The sequence below is a fragment of the Monopterus albus genome, unplaced genomic scaffold (assembly GCF_001952655.1).
Source record: "Monopterus albus unplaced genomic scaffold, M_albus_1.0 scaffold41.1, whole genome shotgun sequence".
NCBI classification, from domain to species: domain Eukaryota; kingdom Metazoa; phylum Chordata; class Actinopteri; order Synbranchiformes; family Synbranchidae; genus Monopterus; species Monopterus albus.
The window spans coordinates 769,386-790,459 of NW_018127921.1; positions in this window are offsets into that span (position 1 = coordinate 769,386).

The window sequence follows — 21,074 nt, forward strand, 5'->3', positions numbered from 1 at the left end:
ATGAGCCATCCAGAGCTTTTCTGTGCACAGAAAATAATCCTGTGACTGATGGGAATAGAAAATGCCACGCTCACTGTGGATGATCTATCCAGAGCTTTTCTGTGCACAGAAAATACATACATTGCCCAAATGAAAGCATACACACGCTTTATTTAACTAATGTCTCTTATTCAAGAGCTGAGTGAGTCATCATTTTATGCATGTTTTTCATTGAGTTTTTATGTTTCTTTCATTAAAAACAATTTGCTTCTGCTAAAGTTAGAATGTTGGACTTAAATCAGTCCAAGGCTTAAATGCAATAAAATGTTTTAATTCTCCAAGCAGCTAAAAAAATCCCATGACCTTTTAAAACACCTTTTTTAGCTCTAAATGTTCATAGGTTGCAGCTGCATGCTTACTCACCCTTCACATCACCATAAACCAACCCCTCGCTAACACATATCCGCAGGCTCGTATTCATTAGCTCTCACCCTAACTGTGTGAGATACTTTTCCACATACACTTGATGCTCTAATGTAATTGTCTCATAGACTGTCTACCCTATCTCTAGCAGACTAATATGGAAACTCGTATGCCAGCGCAAATTCTCCCCATAGTGTGTGGATGCTCATGAGTGTGCATGTATGTGGTTGTGTGAAGAAAAGGCCAGACAGGCAAACATGAAGACTGACAACACTCCCTCCTCCTGAAAGAGGATCTGTCTGGTTAAAGATTTCTCTCCCCTACTTTGCACCCTCCAGTGGGAATATAGAAGGCGGAAAGAGGGATGATGTCATTCTTACAATCGATAGAGGAGTGAGTCTGCTTGATGCGATTTCTGCTACATTTATTAGCATCATACCCCACTAGAGCCTCTGGGGTGAAACTGAGTGGCAGCAGGGGGTATACTGTAACTACTCCCCACACAGGTCTGTGCACACATACTCTAACATATTGATAAATCGCCCATGTTATTGTTATGTGGCCGTATAGAGAAATTGAAATAAGCAAATAAGTTACTGTAGAGCCACAAGGTTGTTAAAATAAACTGTAAAATACGAAAAGGAAAACACGCACCTCTTTTCTAATGGGAGCTCAAGAGTTAAAGGTCTGTGTCTCACTGGTGCTGACCTCAGAGTCTTAAGTGATAAATCCATCAGATACTTCAGAGCAGGCAGGAGGTGGGGTTGCCGTCAACAGCACAAGACCAGTGGGAGGCTAGAATCTATATAAGCTCTTGTTTGTGCCTTTTTTCCACGTACCAAAAAGCAAAACAGGATGTGTGAATGAATTATGAACGCAGACTTTTACTTTAGTATGAGTTCACTGAATATGGTTATCAACATCATTGTGTGTTACAGGAACAACCTGTAACACTACCACATGGTATCATATACTTGTAGTCACAAATCAACCTTAAATATGTGCTTGATCATAAAACCACAATGTAAAACAAAACATAAGAAAAGTATACAGAGGTCCATTATGGTTAATTATTCATTTTCAGGTCTGAAACGCAGAAAGAAACAAAGAAAAGAGACAGGAGAGACTAAGAGAGTCAGAAAGAGGACTGTGATGATGATTGAACTGTCTCACCATGCCCAATCAACAAAAAAGAAAAGTATCCATTGCTCAAAAGCTTGCTGTACACCATGTGCTATATGTATTTAAAATATGTGTTAAATACACGCTTGCTTCTGCTTTATGTACTTATGTAACTATGTGGGAAGTGTACACAGTCCTCAGGCCGCTTGAGGACCATATATGCTTACACTGCATACAGTACTTGTGTATCTCCTGTGTCGGTTGTTATGCCTCATGTGCAGAGGTCATTGGGTTTACCTTCGTACCCGAGTTTTCACAGCATCATGCAGAATCTGTCGCACTTCATCCAGCCACTAAGTACAGTGAAGACGCTTACCTGATTTATGCCTGCTGCTGTGTTCATGCAAGTGGCCACTGTGTTAGAGTCCATAAGTCATTTTAGTAGGGATATTCCGATCAAGCTTTTAGGCCCCAGATCCCGATCTGAGTCATGAAAATATCCCCAAATACAAAGTTTGATCCAATACTTAAATTTACCAAAATAGTGTCCTTTAAAGTTTGCTACTTTTGTTGGTGTTTGCCTCCATTATCCGCAAGAAGGCATTTAGTCTTGTTGATTGCTGTCTTATAAAGTGCGTTAAGGTTCAAGGCTGGTTGGTGTCAGCCTCAAATTTTATAAAAGTTCTGTCAAATATTATACACATATATATACTGTATATTAGTTAACACATAGTTAAAGAGAATGGAACATCGCTGCATTTTGTTCTTATCTAGATGATAATGTTGATAGATGATCAGATGTTGATGCTAAAACGTTCACAGGGTAAAGACTTGGGGACCAACATCCCCTCAGGCTCTCTCTGTGCGCTTCATCTATGTCTTTTTTTAACATTTCATATACAAGACCTTTGGCAGGATTGTTGCTAAATATAGGTGTAGTAACTGCCAGATATCACTGTGCTAAGCTGCCTCCATCCTCAAAGATCCCACCCACCCCCAGCACGGACTGTTCACCTCCCTACCCTCTGGTCAGAGGTTCAGAAGTGTGAAATGCAGGACCACTAGACTGAAAAACTCTTTCTTTCCCTCTGCCATTAGACTCCTAAACAGCTGAGGAGTTTATTAACAGGAAATACGTGTTGTATTGTTTATATTCACAGTTTGCACATGCATAATTGCACAATGACTGTTGACGGCAAAGTAAGAACTTCATTGTACAGGGAAAACACGTTTCCTAACTGTGCATATGACAAATAAACACTGAATTTGAACTCTTATCATAACTCCCATAAGTTAAAGGAGTAGATGTTTAAAATGCCTCAAAATGAAGTACAATTAGTTTGGAGCACTCAAAAAAAAGCTGTTCTCATGCACTGTGTTTAGAGTCACCTGGATAGAACTAGTTATTTTCTGCTCCTTGGTAACTGTAGCTAATTTATTCAGCTGCATTTATGACCTGCTCTGCTACCTAATCATGGTCTTAGGGATGATATTCCTTTAAATTTGCTAAATTGTCTGCTGCTATATGGACATGAACACATTTTGCAGTGTATCTCAGTTCTAGATACTGACCAGAGTGGTCGATAACAGTGTAGTGTAGCCACAGGGTGAGACAATGAACACTGCCTCTCTCAGGCTGCCAGGAGACATCAACAGGGCCGATTGTACTACAGGGATCGGTGACATCATTCGTTCTCTAAGCAGTACAATACACACACACAATCACACACACATACACACCCCTCTGCGGCTGTTCTCTCCACAGACCAGCAAGAAGCCTCTTACAAAGCCAGAGGTCAAAAAGTCCAGTGAGTAGGGGCGGTAGAACTCTATCGACCTACATCACAGACATAATCAACAATGGTCATTTGACGAGTGTCCACAACAACTCTTGCGCTCACACACACAAGCCTACTATCACTTTCCAGCAAACATAACTATTCCACAACCTGCATCTGTCTCAGAGTCATAATAGGCAGCTTGTTATTAGCAGGCTCTCCCGACCCCCACGGAACTGTCTGCCGAGGCCTCACTGTGTCAATGGGCCTCTTATATCTACAGAGACAAACAGCCAGTGCCAAACAAGACTGGCGCAGAGAGGGAACAGCGTAGGCACGTGGGAAAAGCATAGGCGATCTGCCGCTTTGTCTCCTGATCCAATACAATAGGTTTTAAACGGGGAAGCTGGCAGACAGAAATCAATACTGACAGATGAACAAGACTGAAAGTCTATAGCCATGGGTAGAGTGTGGTCCCTTGTGACATGGTGCTCATTTCACACTACAGAAGAAGACTGTTGGATGGATGAAAAACAAAGAGAACATAGCACTAGTGACATGAATAGTAACCAAAAGAATAACAAAACTGAAAAACATTCAACAGTATCTTTAGTGCATGACTTGAACTTCAGCCGTTTGGTTAACATACTAATAATTAGTATGTAACATTTAGTATGTTATTATTAGCATGTTATCATAATTTTATGACAACATGCTAATTTCATAGTAATCTGTGTAGCAGTTGACAAGATAATTCATGCTGAACTAACATTTTTTCAATGTGTTTGAGGCTGTAATAAATAGCAGCATGACAAAATGGTCAGCTGCTTGGGACGCAAGGTGTTGAGTCTCATGAGGATCTGCAGAGATGTTGATAGTGGGAGATGGTTTCTGCTGTGTTTGCATGTCCTGGAGGGCATTCTATGGAACAAAACAGCCCGCGGACAGCCAGTCTGTTGGAAAAACACACAAGGTGACTGTATCACCAAGGACTAGTTTCTAAATCAACAAAGACTAATGACAGCATGTGTGGATTTGATGGCACGACCTTCAGTTTTTTTCTGACAAACTAGACTCTGTGTACCATAACAAGTTTGTTTGATAACGCCTGCATTACATAAGACCAAGTGTGTTTTTGAGTGTCTGTATGAGAACAAAGGGTATGTATGGGTGTGTACTGTGTGTTTGTGTGTGACTGATAAGCATAAACAGTCCCATCAGACTGTTTCATTTGCCTATACTGATTACAGCACCGTCCAACCAAATCATTCTTGCCCTTTATTGCTAGAACTCACACCCACATACAGTATCTGCACACATAAACACACAGATTAAACAGTCAAGCAGGCCCTGCATAGGTATGTGATATGTAAACAAACATGGCAGATCTGAACCACTCCAAACTTCTCCTTTCAGCTGCACTATCAACAAACAGATCATTTTGCTCATGCAAATTTAAATCCCCAGAGGTAGCTAGATGGAAAATCGGAAAGTGACAAAGTCTACCTTTCCTATGCACCTGTATGCTAATGAAAGGCTTTATGTGTGTAGGTTGTCAAGTGATTTATAACTACTTAGGGCTGCAGAGGAGGGCTAGGGAGCAGTAATGAGTCATGCAGCCTGGTAGGTCCTCTGACTATAGAGCTAGAGGCTAAATACCTCCTGTAGAGCCTGATTCAGTGTATGTGTGTGTGTAGATATGTCAGCTTCTGTGTAAAATGTGTAGAGATACTTGTGTGTTAGTGCTGTATTGTGTGTTATCAAGTCTCTTCACATTGTCCAACTGTACCACAGACATAAAGATCAGTTTTAAGTTGGATTAGAGGGATGTTGGTTTGTGTGTGCTGGTGTTAATGCAACAGGACTGCACAGAAAACAGCCTGGAGCCTACAGGGCTATTGTTTAGCTCTTAAAAAAGTATATGTTATTTGTCGGTGCAACCACAAGATGAGAGGGGAAGCTCCTGGGTTAATTAAGATTAAGCTTGATTAATGTTTATCCTTTTCCTTAAAAAGTGATTTCAGTCCTATGTGATGTTGGCTACCACACCGCTTCACTTTCAGCAAAACAACAGTTGTTGCATACCATTCAAGAACAAACAAGGTAGTGTATTCCCAGCTTAGAATCATTGTGTTCTGTGTAAGTTTCTATGCAAATGAGAAGCTGCAATGCTTCTGTATTTGTCAGAGCATGCCAGTCATAGCTACTTATTGTTTTCTCTGAGGTGACAAAATCATTGTTTACAAAGCTTGAAATGGGAGTGACTAGGTCTCCTGTGACAGCCAAGCACCTGTTAGCCTGTAGGCCATACTGTCCAAAACTGGTTCTCTTTTTTTTACCTACAAGACTACCTGACCTTAAGCAATATACTCAGGTTTTAGTCATTCACTCTTCCAAAATCACATGGAAGAACAGCAGTCAGTGCAATCAGTGTTTTTTTTTTTTTTTTTTTTTACATTTGTGCTTTTTTCAACCTCTATGTGTGAACTTGCCTCACTTCATCATTTTGTTGATGAACTGGATTCAAAAAGCCGTTTCACTGCCATGTGATGGTGATTTGGCCTTTTAACATCTGGTGCAGACTAACTGACCTTTGCACTGCAAAGAGAGAGAATGTTGTTTGTTATTGGTTGGCTGCCCAAGCCATCTCTCCTTGGATTTACAGTCAGAGTGACAAAATCAGAATGGAAGGCAAAATGTGGATTTGTGAAACTAAAAACAAAAGCAAACAAAAAAGTTTATGTTCACAAATAAAGCTATATTTTGTCATTTGTTTGGATAATGTGACACATTTACTGGTTATTTTCTGTTTCGCTTGTTTCTCAAACTCCCCTCTTCTTTCTGTAAACACTTTTACACCACAAACTGTAGCTGGAACACTGACATAAAAATCCCCACACTTCCCTGAAAGAGGAAACTAAATATGTTATAACTGTCTCAGTGCCACCAGACAGAAAAACACTACTTTTGCCCTGGAGATAAAAACAACTAGGCCAAGTCAGTTTTTTATGCTTATGAAAGGGAAACAGTGCATACTTTGATAAGTCTGCAACTATCCTCTCATATTTCACATAAGTGGCTCTTCAAGGGCCTCTTAAAGTGAAAATGACAACACAGTGGTCCTCGGAATTTGCCCCACACTCAGTCACACATGGGTAGTCATTTGGTAAATAGATCCCTTAGACTGGATTATATTATATCTGTTACCTACGCTAGCAATCTGACCAATAGTGACAAAGCCTGGGAGAGACAGGGTAACATACAGAGTGAGGTAGAAGCGAGACAAGAGAGAATAGGGTTGTGTTGTTCCATACAAGTTCTGAGAAATTCCCCACACAGACACACGCCAAGCCAAAATTACAGAAAAGGGGGGACTGCTACTGGTAATTGTGCCTTTTGCTGTCCAGCAATGTCAGTATTTGGTTGAAAAATACTTATTTTGAGTCACCACCATTTTACTTCATATACTGATGGATTTATAAATTATTTTCATATAAATTTTATCAAATAATCCCCCCAAATGCTTATGTATATCTTCTGATTATATATTATGAGGTTACTTGCGATGAAGAAACAGAAGGAGCACTTAAGCTTTACAACATATTTTTTCATGTCATATTATTGGCATGCTGAAACCGAATTTGAACAGAAGCCCAAAAACACATACACAACGCCCATATGCCTGTGTACACACAAAACACACATGGAGACATGAAGGCCAGTGGGTCAGCATCAGTAGAGTTAAGATTTAGTATTTAACTCAGCCTTCAAGTCAAATTTTATTTATATAGCCCAGTATGTGAAATTCCAAATTTGACTCAAGGTGCTCTCTGCTTGTGCCATATTTGTCAAAAATTACATTTGTGATTTATCTCCAGCCCTCTTCACTTGCACTTGGCAATCTGCTCCATGACTGAACCTTGTTCCATCTCAAAAATAACCTGATTCTATACAGGCACACGGTAACACAATTTACAAAGCTTCACCTTGCCGCAAGGACAAACGTGAAAGATTTTGCATATATTAGAATACAAAATGCCTCATAGTTTAGCATCTTTGGTTATAACAGCAATGGAAAACAATGTGTCAGTCAGGTGTATTGTCTATGACTGGGTGTGTTGTGTCTTTTTTGCTACACAGTGCTATATGGATTATGTTTGGATTTGTCCCCTAAAGAATTCACTGTCAGAAAGGCAGCTTTTTCAGGAGGGTGGCAGATATCTTTTGAGAAAGGAGCTGCAGATGAAATACATATTTTCAGTGTTTTTACATCAATATTCCATCCATCCATCCACTATCTATACTGCTTAGTCCCGAACGGTGTCGCGGGGGAGCTGGAGCCAATCCTAGCCGACTACATCCATATTCATACTCCTTTTTCAATAATACTGTGCTGTGCATGTGTTTTAGTTCACCAATGGCCAACTGCATGTTGTTATCTTATATCCTATTTGATGATCTGACATTGTGCTGCCAATAATTATTAAAGCTATCATTCGTGATACTTGAACACAGTAAAACATTGTTTTATTTTTATCTGTCTAATCCTGGAAAAACACCTGCAACAAATGTTCTTGGTCTCAACCAGCATGAATATGAAAAGTCCTCACTAGCTTTTTGTGTTTTGTAGTTACTTTGGGAACATAAAATTCCATATTTTGACTTTTGACTGTCAACATTAAAAACCTCTGAGCCCAACATTTTTCTAAAAAACTTGTTTTGGCCAAACAGTGGTTGCCTTCTATCTACTGTGACCTGGAGCTGGAGCACTGATTGGCATGTTGCAGCCAGTAATTAGTTTTCCTATTTCTCATTTGTGTCAATAAGGAAAACATTGAGGTCTTAACATTGCTGCGTTAAATCAAATGCCACTGTGCCTCTTCTAAAAATTTAAATGTTACAGCAGTTAAGTAGATGCAGAATCCAAACACGTAGCAGTGCTTCTTGTCTTGTTGTGTCCTCAGTGACACATCTACTGTATGTGCAGGTTATGGAGATATTAAATCAAAAGAAAAATAAAATTCATATCTTAAGCTAATATTTTATTTAAATAATACTTTAATCACATTTCTAAATTAAAAATACACAGACAAAAGTGTAAAAAATGCATTAAAATATGTTTGGCTAACCTAATGTAATCTGAAGATGCTAGCATACCTTTAGCTACCAGTATTATAATGAGTAGTTACAGGTTACATTAGAAAAAGCCTCATACAAACATGTTTTGTTGACTGTCAAAGTAACTGGAGTTTCTTAAATAAAAGAATGTCTATAATGAACATAGAGTGGGTATGTTTCTTATAATAATGTACTTTCATACTAGGACTAACTACTGTCGCTCTGTCCTGTAATACAACAACAGTATGACATCATTTTCAGGTGTTCTATGTGGATTAGCAACTGAAAAAGCATCTGCTTGTTACTCCATTGATGTTTACAACCAACTCACAGTTAACATTATGACAGTAACTGTAATATCAGCCATCAAGATGGATGGCTCTCAACTGGAAACAGGTTGTCTGTGTGAGTCATAAAACTGTCACTGGTGACACTGTGAATTGCATATAGTGATAGACTGGAAAGTTTTGTAGTAGCACTGGGTGTACATACTGTAGCTTAACAGAGGGTTAATTGTTGATCCAGCAGGTTATGGTGAGGCATTTTTAGTTTGAACCACTGAAATCATCTCCACCTTTCATCCCTCAAGTGACAGACCAGTTGCTTTGAGTTGAATCAGAAGCAAAGCACAAAAGTCAATAAAATCTGCACTGAAGTCTGCACAGAATAGAAAAAAGAAAAAATGGTAATTAACAACTCTGAGATTCACTTCCTTTAATAGGCAGTCACTGGTGTGTAATGGAAGGCAGACAGGACGAAGATGGATAATAGGGGAATGCTGGGAAAGGCAATGGAGGGAGAAGCAGACATCACCCATTGCCTCATTACCATTACTCTTAATGCTGTTGATGAATGAAAGGATATGAGAGCAGTATCGTTATAGGCAGTGAATGGGAATGGGAGCTGGATAAGAATGGGGAGGAAGAGAATGTGTATACAACAACCAACAGCTATCATTTCAAGGTCAACATTCTCTTATCACACATAACAAAAATTTCAGTGACTTCACTGATGTTTCAATGAGCTCTTCAAATGGTTTAAACCTTATGTAAGGTGACTTCCACATAAAGCAATGCATAAGCAGCTCACTGTCTGACTGCCTGCATTTTGTATATCTATACTGTCTCTCACTTCAGTCTATATGCATTGAAGTGTGACTGTGTATAAACTCAGATCAAGCTGTGAAAATAAGCCACCTAGATCACCCCTACCCCCCTTCCCATCTCACACAATACAAACATTATCTACTCTCCAGCAGGGAAGGCAATTTTCCCTAAGAAAATTAGATTCAGTGTTTGATCTACTGACATAATCAGTGGCAATGAACCCCACCTGTTATACAGTGTATGAAGAGGAGGAGGTGTACCTAGCGACATGCTAGATTTCATAAAGAAGAATGCTCATCACAGCTGTGATAGCAAAAAGAGGATCCAATAAAGCAGTGTGTGCTTGTTGACTGAGTGACAGACAGAGAATGATCCTAAGTAGCCTGATTGTACAGGCATAACTCTCCAGAAATGGAAACATGGAAAGAACTGATAACTAACATGACCATCAAGTGGACAACATTAGAAACCCTGGCCAAAGCTAACAGTCACTAAAGTGAGCACCACAGCTGCTCAACAGTAATGATTTTTCCATGCAGGCATCACCTGCATTAATTCTGGTCTTTAGAGGGCCACCTACTTTGGTGTGACCAAATGAAATAACTGGATGTTTTGATGCATTCATTGTGTTGTGACTGGCTACTGCCCATATTCTGCCTTTCTAAGAAATCTTATAGTATGATGTGGGTACAGGTGCTGACACTTGAAGAAAGTATGGTAACAGGAAAAGAAACTAAAACAGTTCACAAGACAGCATGATCATGGAACAGCTTCCCAGAAGTATACACATCAATACAACTTGTTTTACTCCCAATCCAGTTGCTTTTTCTGCAATTTTGTCTACTAGAAATTATATTGAATTGTGCTAATTTGCAACAGTAAACACATTTTGTAGGAAATGTAGTTCTAGTTCTATTGAACATGTGTGGCTAATCGCAAATTGTGGAAAGTGTTCACTGGCAACATATTTTGTCCAGTATCTTCTCCTGCATTACACTCACAGCAATTTAAACATGAATAAACTTTTTTATGGTTATATTTAGGGACTGGCATCACTGGGTTTAATTTAGGAAAAGACTGTCGTCTTAAAGAGCACAAAGCTGATTTAGCATTGCACTCTGACCAAACCAGTGATGGACAGGTTTTTTTTTTCAAGTAGAAAAACTGATGCAGCATTATCAGAGATACTGTCTTTTCTATTCCATGCATACTTTGTCCAGATCTGGCACCTACATTAACCAGAGTGCATCTCAAATGCAAACAGTTAGCTTGGAGACTCAGCTGTGTTATGCTAGTAATGACTAGCCTCAAGAGCTGAGGCCTGAGCTTTCCCTAACCTTAAGCAAAGCAATTTTATTGTCAAGCTAACTCAAAATGTGAACCCTGGTCCCTGGTTTTCTCATAGTTCTTTGAAATATTGGAAAAAGTACTCCCTTTTTGTGTGCCTGTGCAGAAGGAGCTGAGAATGATAAAAGTTCTTAGAACACCATTTTGAGGTACTTTTTTGCTCTTTCTTCAGGGTACATACTCTCCAAGTGCAATAGCAACCATGAGTTACATACTTTTATTTTGATTGCAGCAGCAATTGTCATTTTTTTAAAAACACTGTTAGCCGTGTAAAGCGATCACTAGCCATTACCAGTGGCATGGGAAGCTGCAATCCACCAACGTAAGCCTCTGCAAAGGGTTAGTGGCTCCTTATATAATTAACATTAGCAACATGTAACCTACCCATAATGTGTTAACTGTTGTGAGCCAATTGCTAACAGTTGGCCAGCTTAGTGTTACATCACTTAAGCGTTCTTACTGGCAAGTGTGAATGCAAACAGAACAAAGGCCATAAAGGTGTATAGTTCTTGGGGGACATCCAAAGTGGGGTATCCCCTAGAGCTAAGGCCCTAGAACTCTTTGGTCCGAAGCTGCCTAAAGTCCCAGGCTTTGTGCACCCATCCTTCACCCTGACCAGGATGTAGCAATTTGATACATAACTGCAAAACAAGTGAGTAATAGTAATGCCTATTGACATGTCAGTTTCTCTTTTCAGAATTTTATTTGCATCATATTCTGTTCTTTTCTGTCATCTTGTGTTGTTGAGTTGTTCCTATGAAGTCACTGTAATGCTGTGAGCCAGGATCTGAGGGTAGTAACAACAAAGCTAAAGAAGCTGAGCCAGGGCCTCTCATATGACCTGTAACGATGCAGTTCTGCCTTACTTACACCTGCTAAACCGCTTAGGAGACAAGAGCATGGGCATTTTACAGGGCTGGATCTACTCCTATACTTCACCTTCACCGGTATGTGCATTTGTAAATGTGCCGTTACATCTCTGTTCAGTAATCGTACACTGAAGAACATGAAGAAATATGTAATGACATAATAAAACATACACAAAAACACAAATACCAAAATTATAAGACCAAGTGCTGTTTTATGACCACAATGGAGCCTTTATTGTCTCTCCAGGGGCTGTTAGAACGGCAAACTATGTCAACATTTGCAAAACATAAGTCAGCTGTTTCTCTATCAACAAGGGAGGAACACCTTATATTTAACAATACAGGTCATAAGTCATAGTTTAATGAGAAGCAATTAAATTGGACAGGGCTGACAACAAATCCTAGAGGTAAGAACGTTGTTTATTAGCTCCAACAGGAAGGTGTTTCCATTTATGAATAAGAGAAAATAGGAGATTATATCTGCAGAGCTCAACTTTTCCACAGAAGTGCCCAAAAGCAAGGCACAGGCACAAATTGGGCAGTGCAAAACAGGAAAAATTGTGGTACATATGAATATTTCACATTTATTTAGTCTCATGTTTTTACTTTATATTACCGTAATTTCCGGACTATAAGCCGCTACTTTTTTCACACGCTTTGAACCCTGCGGCTTAAACAATGATGCGGCCAATTTATGGATTTTTACGGCCTAACGAGCTTCATGCCGCCAATACATTTAGCCTCGTCACATCAGACCAATGAAATTATCGAACAGGTCACAGTGGACCAATGAAACTGTGCAAATTAATTCAAATGCACTCACACTAAATTCTTCAGATCAGTCATTTTGCACTTCATGCACACACCCTCATCATGGAAAACACACAAATAAATGCATATCATGCAGCTTTCAAGTTAAAGGCGATTGATCTGGCTGTCGAAGAAGGAAAAGGAGCTGCTGCACGTTAACTTGGCATCAGTGAATCGATTTTGAGATGTTGGAGACGGCAGCGTGAAGAACTGACTCAATCCAAAAATCTTTTTGTGTACACCTGCGCCTTATAGACAAGTGCGGCCTATATATGTACAAAAATTTTTTCTTTTTGAATTTAGTGGGTACGGCTTATATTCAGGTGTGCTCAATAGTCCGGAAATTACGGTAATGCTAATGCCGTACAGTTATAGTACCGTATATTAATGTTTGTAATTAAGCAATCAGCCAATTAAGGGTATTGTGATAGTGGATCTTAAAATGATTTACTAAAGCATTAAAATGCATCACACTTTCTTCCTCCACATTTTCCCAGCCCAGCCAGTATTTTTCAACCATAAACATCTGTTTTTAACCTTTAGGCAGCTGCCACTCACACAGAGGAGCATTGATCCCTGTATATCCCTTCATGACTGAAATAGGTGAAAATACTTAGAGATCATCTCTTCTAATCTGCTTTAAAAGGAAAAAAGAAGGGTTTCTGATATTATAAAATTAGCATTATGAGTAGCATATGTTGAACATTGCTGGAGATGCCATATGTAGCAATCCACATGTGAGTTATCTTAAAGTGGTCTTATAGGTTGAGGGGAGAACGGCAGAAAGAAAGCTGTATAAGATAAACTGCCAGACCTTGTTAGGTGAAAGACATGTTATCTCTGTGATTAAGCGACTCATCTACTGTATGTAACAGTCCCTAGTAACTGAGATGTCTTTTTTGTGACCTCATACAGTTGCTGTGTGTATACATTGTGTGCATGGTCTCATTCTTTCCTGTGTCATCCATCCATCCCTGGTGAACTCTACAGTATATGCCATTAAAGGCCAGCGAGACTGAAACCATTAGCATAACAGGATCAGACCATTGAGAATCGTAGAGACTACACACAGGCATACAGCATGTGCTACAGACATTCACTCAGTATCTAGAGAGAGAAAGAGAGACATTACCATGGTTTCCTTCACAGTACTTAAGTGGGCAGTTAGTTATTTTGTATGTGTGTGAGAGAAAGTATATGAATGTATGACAGAGTGAGAAAGAAGAAAGAGAATAAAAATCATGTTAGCAGCAAACATCCACCTCTGCCCTGCAGCCCACTCTTTGAAAACATGTGAAATCAAGACAAGAGGGAGAGATGAGCTACAACAATCCTGTTCACCCCTCAAGTGTCACCCACATAGTGCTGCATTCTGTCTCCTAAAGGAGAAAGAAAAAAAGTCTATGTTTTTCCTGCTGTTTTTCCTACTGACAAGGCAGCACTCACAGCCAGCCATATCTCTTCCAGTAAGCTATAATTATCACTAAAGTGACGCAAATTACTGGAGGAGAGAGAGTGTGGGAGAACAGTGGTGAGGGTTTCGAACGATGGGAGAGAAAATGATATTAAGGTCACGTAATAAAGGCAAATAGAGCTCACAAAACACTGCTCCTGTGCCAAGCCAGTAGAGAAAGAGGCTAAGAGTAGAGTCTTTGGCTGCTGTTAGCATTTTGCACAGGATGTTCTGCTGGTAATTACATTTTCCACTGAAAAACACTTGAATGATAAAACAGAGCAAAGAAACTGAGAACTATCATTATCTGTCTCTGTTGTGCTATAATAATGACATTGTTTGAATTGGGATTGTGATAAATGGTTTCTTGTGCTAGCCTTCAAGGATTGGACAGGTGTAATCAAATAGGCAGTGGGCCATATTTGGACAAGGCCTGTGTATTTTGTTTCTACACGGCTCCTGTAACATCAGTGGTCGTTTACTGTGAGGGTCAAAGATCAGAAGTGTTATGAAAAGTTACCTCAGAAGCATCATGTGGGTGCTGAAATGAAACACATATGGTACATGACAATAAAACCCAAACACAGACTTGCACATACAGACTGAAACCATAAACACATGTAATGTATGGCTCAGACAAAACACTAAAACATTTGGAACCAGTTTGGCGAAACAACGCCTCCGTTCTCTGTCCAATCACCTTAAGTGCATGTCTTTCTCAATCACTTCATCGGTGCTGTTAAACACCACCCACCTCTGAGATGGGCTTGGGCATATTTTCTGGTCTGTGGCATGCAGCTGTTTGTTCAGCGGACGGTCACTGTAGAGGGCCCTGTTTCCTGGCCAGTGACTGGACCGTGAGCACAAAAACTGGTTTACTTGTATATTTTCTGGACCGTGATACAGGGGGGTGTAATCATGGGTGGAGATAAGCAAGAAAGAAAAAAATCACTCTTAAAGGGCCAGCACACTTACAGTACATAGTTCCTCCTTCATATCTAAACTGCAGTCTGAAAACCTATTACCTGGGAAAGCCGCTGATGTGTGGGTAGATGCTTGTAATTATTAGTTTTTACTTTTGCTTGGCTGTGTGCTATGGAGGAATTATGTACTTTAAGTGTGCTGGCCCCTTAAGAATGATTTTTTTTTCTTTTATGCTTATCTCCACTCATGATTACAACCCCCTGCATTACGGTCCAGAAAATATACAAGTTGACCAGTGTTTGTGCTCATGGTCAAGTCACTGGCCAGGAACCAATGGCCTCTACAGTGGCTGTCCACTGGACAAACACTGGCATGCCGCAGATCAGAAAATGTGCCCAAGCCCTACTACCCCCTCCTGTACCACACCCTCTGTCATACATTCTGTCACAAAGATGTTGTTTTTCCATAACAAGCGGCACCTTCCCTGATCTTTTTTTCACCAGGTATCTCTGGATTCTCATTGGCCACCTGAGGAGACTGCTTGCAACACCCTCTGTAGGTACAGTGACCTCTGCTCCCTTGTTATTGCACAGATGACTCCGAGGGAAGTCAGCTATGGTGATTAATAGTGTTTTTCTAAAGGTCACTTTATATTAAAGCTTAAGCTGGATGTTATGCACAGATACTGTAGAATGTAGTTCAGTTGGGAAGCTTGGCCTGTATTCATGCAGTGATTAATTTGCTGATATCTATGTGTGCAATTGGGTGTATTTTAATTTTTTTTTTTTTTGCATGTGTGTACACTTGGACACTAGATGCAACCAAGGCTATGAAGCTGTGAGGCCAGCCAGAATTCCCCTGGCAATGAGAATTAATGCAAGTTTCATATCTATAGGCTATGTACAGCAAGTGTGCTTATGTGTGCAAGAGCATACCATTAGGTGTAGGTGTACCTGCACCATTTTTTTGGCAACAAAAACAGCAGATAGTCCTGGGTTTGTACAGTGGGGGAAACTGTGACATATAGTCACCCCCAACATATACATTTGGCTTGGCAGGATCTCAATGTATGCATGCAATGTGAATCGACATGACTGTCATTAGTGGATTCAACTGTTACCAGTCAAAACAGTTAATTTTGTTTGTTAGAAATTTGTTGTCATGTGAGTTTTGTAGCTTTTACAGCATTAAAGGCACATTGTTTCTGTAAGTATGAGTTTAGAATAGTTTGATGTTGACGAGGATATGACTTAAGCACAAAAAAAAACTTAAAGAAAAAGAAAACTCACTATGTACATCTTCATATTGTAGACACAGTGTTGTGCAGCCTGAAAGCATATGCATTTGTATAAATAGTATACAACTGCTTTAAATGATAATACTCACATATTTAGCAGCACCTTCTACACATTATAGTAATGCTACTGCTGTTACGGTGCCACAAATGATGCTCTAAATAAGTACAGCAAAACTTGCACCTGCACAAATACAGGTTTAATAGAGACCTACTGTTTCTCAGTCTCAGCTACAAGCTAAGATATCTTTAAACATGGTTAGTTGTTTTTACACACAGGAAGTTCTACACTTGAACTAGTTGGTGGTTTCCAGCTCAGGCTGTGTCAATACCAGGATGTGTTTTTCAAAAACATTGATCAGATTCAACCTAACTTCCTGACTCTGAGCAAGAAGTAACAAAAGGTCAGAATGACAACTTTGAAGCAGACATTTGTTTTACAGACAAGTCTAGAGGGACCATGTGTGTGTAGAAGCCATGTTTTCCATTAGTGAGGGCGAATAGGTTAGTGCTATCTGAGAGCTTAGAATGTCATTAGCATAAAAATGTGATTGTTTTCAGGTTTCCAGGAAAAATCTTGTGATTATATACAGTAAATCATTAAAAAACACATCCACTTTCATAATAACAGGCTGTAATACGTGCTTCAGAGATATTTTCATCCATGCAGAGTAGTTTTAGCCTTCTGTCTGATTCTTTGTGCAAATTATTCTGTCAAGTCTAATCTGTCTGATTGTGTGTGTTTGAACTATTTTGTGTGGTAATTTTGGAACGACCAAACTGTGTGAAAAGATCCATGTGATCAGCTATCGATCCATTCAAGAAAAAAAAAAGCAGGAAGTTCCCACAGACCCACCGAGTGTAAGCACAGCTGTCTGGATCTCTGCGTGTGTACATGTGTGTGTGCTTGTGTGTCAGAGAGGCAATTATAGGACTGGAGATGGGGTGGAAAACAAGGGCAGTGAGGTTGTGGCTGAGACTGTGGGGGTTGAAGAACCTGAAAGAAACAGTTGTGGAAAATGTTTGAGGGAGTTTCAGGGTTAATGGGCAGGAGCTGGATTTCAACAAGAGCAGTGGGGTCTGTTTGGGGTTCAGTAACAGATGAGAGACAGGCTAGGGGAGTGGTTACAGCCTACAGACTATGTAGGAGGGCACAGCTAGCTGTGTTTATGTTAGGATAACAACAATCCTGATCAAGAACCTTCATATTATGTATTTTTGCCTGGGTAGCCCTGGAGAGTTTGATAAAAAAAAATTACAGGAAGAGTGTTGAAAAAACAAACTCATGGGAAATAAAGCAACCTTCTTATTGCACCTTAACCGTGAAGAAACAACATCTTACAAGTTGACTGCAGGTCATAATTTACAAGAGAGGTCTAATAATGGTCTAGATTTTGAGGCATAACATTGCAATGTAAATAAAAAAAAAAAAAAAAGATGCAAGAAGACTCATTCCTCACCTTTTCATCTGCACTATTTTCTCCCTACTGGGCCACAACACTGGCTCTTTGTCACAGAGCCTGACAGAGAGGAGAAACCACATTGCAGAAGCATGCATGCACTGCAGGAGCATAGATCTGTTTATATTGAACCTGGCCACCAGTATCCTGAGCATTGGGTGTCATGTACGTTAATTTGGGTGCAGAAACAGATAAGGACCAAGCTGGGAAGTTAATTTTACTCAGGGATTTCTGGTCAGCTCACTCACAGGGCAGAGGGTGGGGTACAGTCGTGTATATAACGTGTGTATTGAAGTGTGTTGGTGTGTGGATTCTGGCCTCTGGTAAGACATGGTCAGCAGCAGGGATGATGGTGTTTGCTTTACAGTAACTGTGAGAAATATAGTTAACCTTGCTGTATAATTAGGGTTATGAGTGTGTTTTAGTTCAACAAACAGGCTGCCATGTTGGCAGGAAATGCATTTACATTGCAGGGGTTTGTGGTAAGTTGAGGAGAAGAGTTGTTTTGAAACTTGTTTCTGAGCATGAGAGTGACTTGGTCAGGGGGTCAAAGGGCAAGGTTCAGGGGTCATGCCGAGGCAGCTGGGAATGAGAAAGTTGAGCTCTGCAGAGGTTCAAGCAAGCAAGCACCTTTGTTTAGCAGACTGATTTATTTTGAGAAGCCAGCAGAGGGGGAGAGAGAAAGAAACTCAAATGAAAGAGAGACTTTGGGTGTTTTTCTACAAAAAAATGACTTACATCTCTTGTTTCATGAGAGCATGTTATCACTAACCTCCTGTGTTTACACAGCGTTGCTGGCAGGCTACCATGAAATATCTTTTCATGGGACATATTGTCTGTTCATATATAATGCATCTTATAGTGTCTCATTTATAAAATGAGTTGGAGATGATTCCCTCCTACACTCCTTTCTCTCAGTGCAGAAACATGGGAGCTCAGAGGAGGTTCAACCTACATGGACACTGACTAACACACTTAAAGCTTGCACAAGCACATGCATCTCTAGCTGCACACGGACAAACAGTAACACATTGATATGGAAGGCCCATATCACAGGCCACTGGACACTGGACCAGCTGCCAAGCAAACATTACATAAACACCCATGCGGATATGCAGAGCCGGGGATGTCGTGTGGAGCTCAGATGAGATCAGAGGGAGTTTTTCATTTACTGGGAATAAATGAGAGCGGTGTGTTCAGGGGAACTCAGAAGGTCACTTCCCTTGCAGAGGGACAAACCTTGAAAGAAATTGTGTAGAACTACAAGCTGAGCAAGAGTGAATTCTTACACGAATGTGTGTGTATGAGTGTTTACTAGTGACTAGAAATACACAAAAGGTAGTGAAAGTACATGTCAGAGTTAGCGGATTACTGCACTGTGTCTGAGGCGGAGGTATCACGATACTCTGAGTAGGAGGACTGAAAAATTTCCCATAACATTGTGTGAGGGTTGTTGCGTAGGTCGAACCCAACTGTTACATTATCTTACAGCATAAAACGGTTGCAAAGAACAGCCAAGGCACATGTATAGGCATAAGATTAAGTACACAAAGAGAGGCCAATGTCACACATTTACACTCTATTTCACAATATACTCAGCATGTTTGTTTTTACCTTTATTCTCATGTCTCGGATATGAGTTAAACAATAGGCACCCATAAAATGTGAATTCAATTTTAACCAAACTCTCCTTCAAAATATGCCACAAACTGATTGATTTTACATGAGATGATTTTTAATAATGCTCATAAAACCTCATGCAAAACACAAGCAGCTGATTGTGTTAAAATAAAACTTTATTTAGAACTTAACTGGCTACTGACATATTTAATTTACTGTATAACTGAAGCACTATAATAAACACAACATACACTGTAGGCATGACAAATCACCAGCCAGAGGCTGAATTAAATGAGGCAATGCTGCCCCCTGCTGGTCAGTTCTTTAACAGCAGGTATTGCCACAAAGTATTTTCTTACACAGTACAAGAATGTGCTGCATTTAAATTAGTGGGAATTTCGTTTGAATTATTTTTAAACAAGCAGAGTTAGAGCTGGATGGTGAGATGATTAACGATTAATGGAGGTGTTGTGAGGTTGCTTTAAATGTATATGATCTAACAATATATTATACAACATTCAAGAAATGTCTAACAAAATATATTTAAGGTGATCTTTTATAGATTAAAGAGAAAACCAGGAATAATTGTATGGATGTCCTCAGTGCATTGATCAGATATAAATCATCAACAAAAATATATCTTAATATTATGCAATCCAAAGGGGGAGTGATTGATGTCTTGCGCCACCTTGCTTGTTGGAAAGGACCCAGATTCAGTTTTCACCACAGTGCCACCGTGTCATGTGCATTCTGCACGTCCTACATTTCTGCGGCTGTACCCAGGGTTAGCACTAGACTAGACCAGTGTGTTTTCTGAGCAGTATCTTGTCCTTTACTAATGGAAAAAGTAATCCACTCCCACTTGTATTTATTAATTTCTTTAACCTGGATATTGCACATTACTGCAGTTTGTTTGCTTGTTTGTTTAAAAAAGTGCAAGAACACAGGGGATTTGGTTTTATATTTGAGTTTTTGTTAAAAAAACATGCAAATTCTAAATCTTAAAAGCTAAAAGAAATAACTACTTACATCTTGTAGAAAACATCCTTGTAAGACGACATTTTCAATACACACACATTCATAATAGCATAATTTATTTTAAGAAATTATATTATTATTATTGCAGTTATTAAATTAAGATTTCCGAAATCAGGATCCTTATTCAAACAAATATTTACAAATTTCACAGTGAATTTGGTTACATTTGGTCAATAATAATTGTTCTGACAACATAACATTCTGAAAGGAACAAAGGGGAAAACCAAACTGAGTAGGATAGAATGCAGGCAGTGGAAATCAGCCCCTAAAAACATCTAGGCTATAACTCCTGTTTCCATTAACAACAGTGTAATAATGCAACACTTTATCACAGCTAAGACTGTGGAGCTTACACAGTGAATGTGTGAGTATCTGTCGCTTCTAGTAGGTGCACTCTATCTACTGGTACCAATTACAAGCACCAGTAAAAACATATTTAATGGTATTAGGGCTGCACAATAAATGGTTTTGAGAGTGTGATTTAGATCCCTGTGTGATCTTGGTCTCATGTGACAATGATTCTGCCGTGTTTATCTGCACTTTTCCTGGCTGCGTTAACCAATAACCGCAAAGTGATTTATTCTACACTGGGGTGTAGGGGAGGCAGCGTAACGGTTGAACATTAGTCTTAGGAGGGCACAGAATATCTTTCCCAATGTCAAACATGTTGGATTTGTTTTTGAATCCGTCTTCTCTTCCTGTCTCCAGCTCATCATGTGATGCAGCACATTCC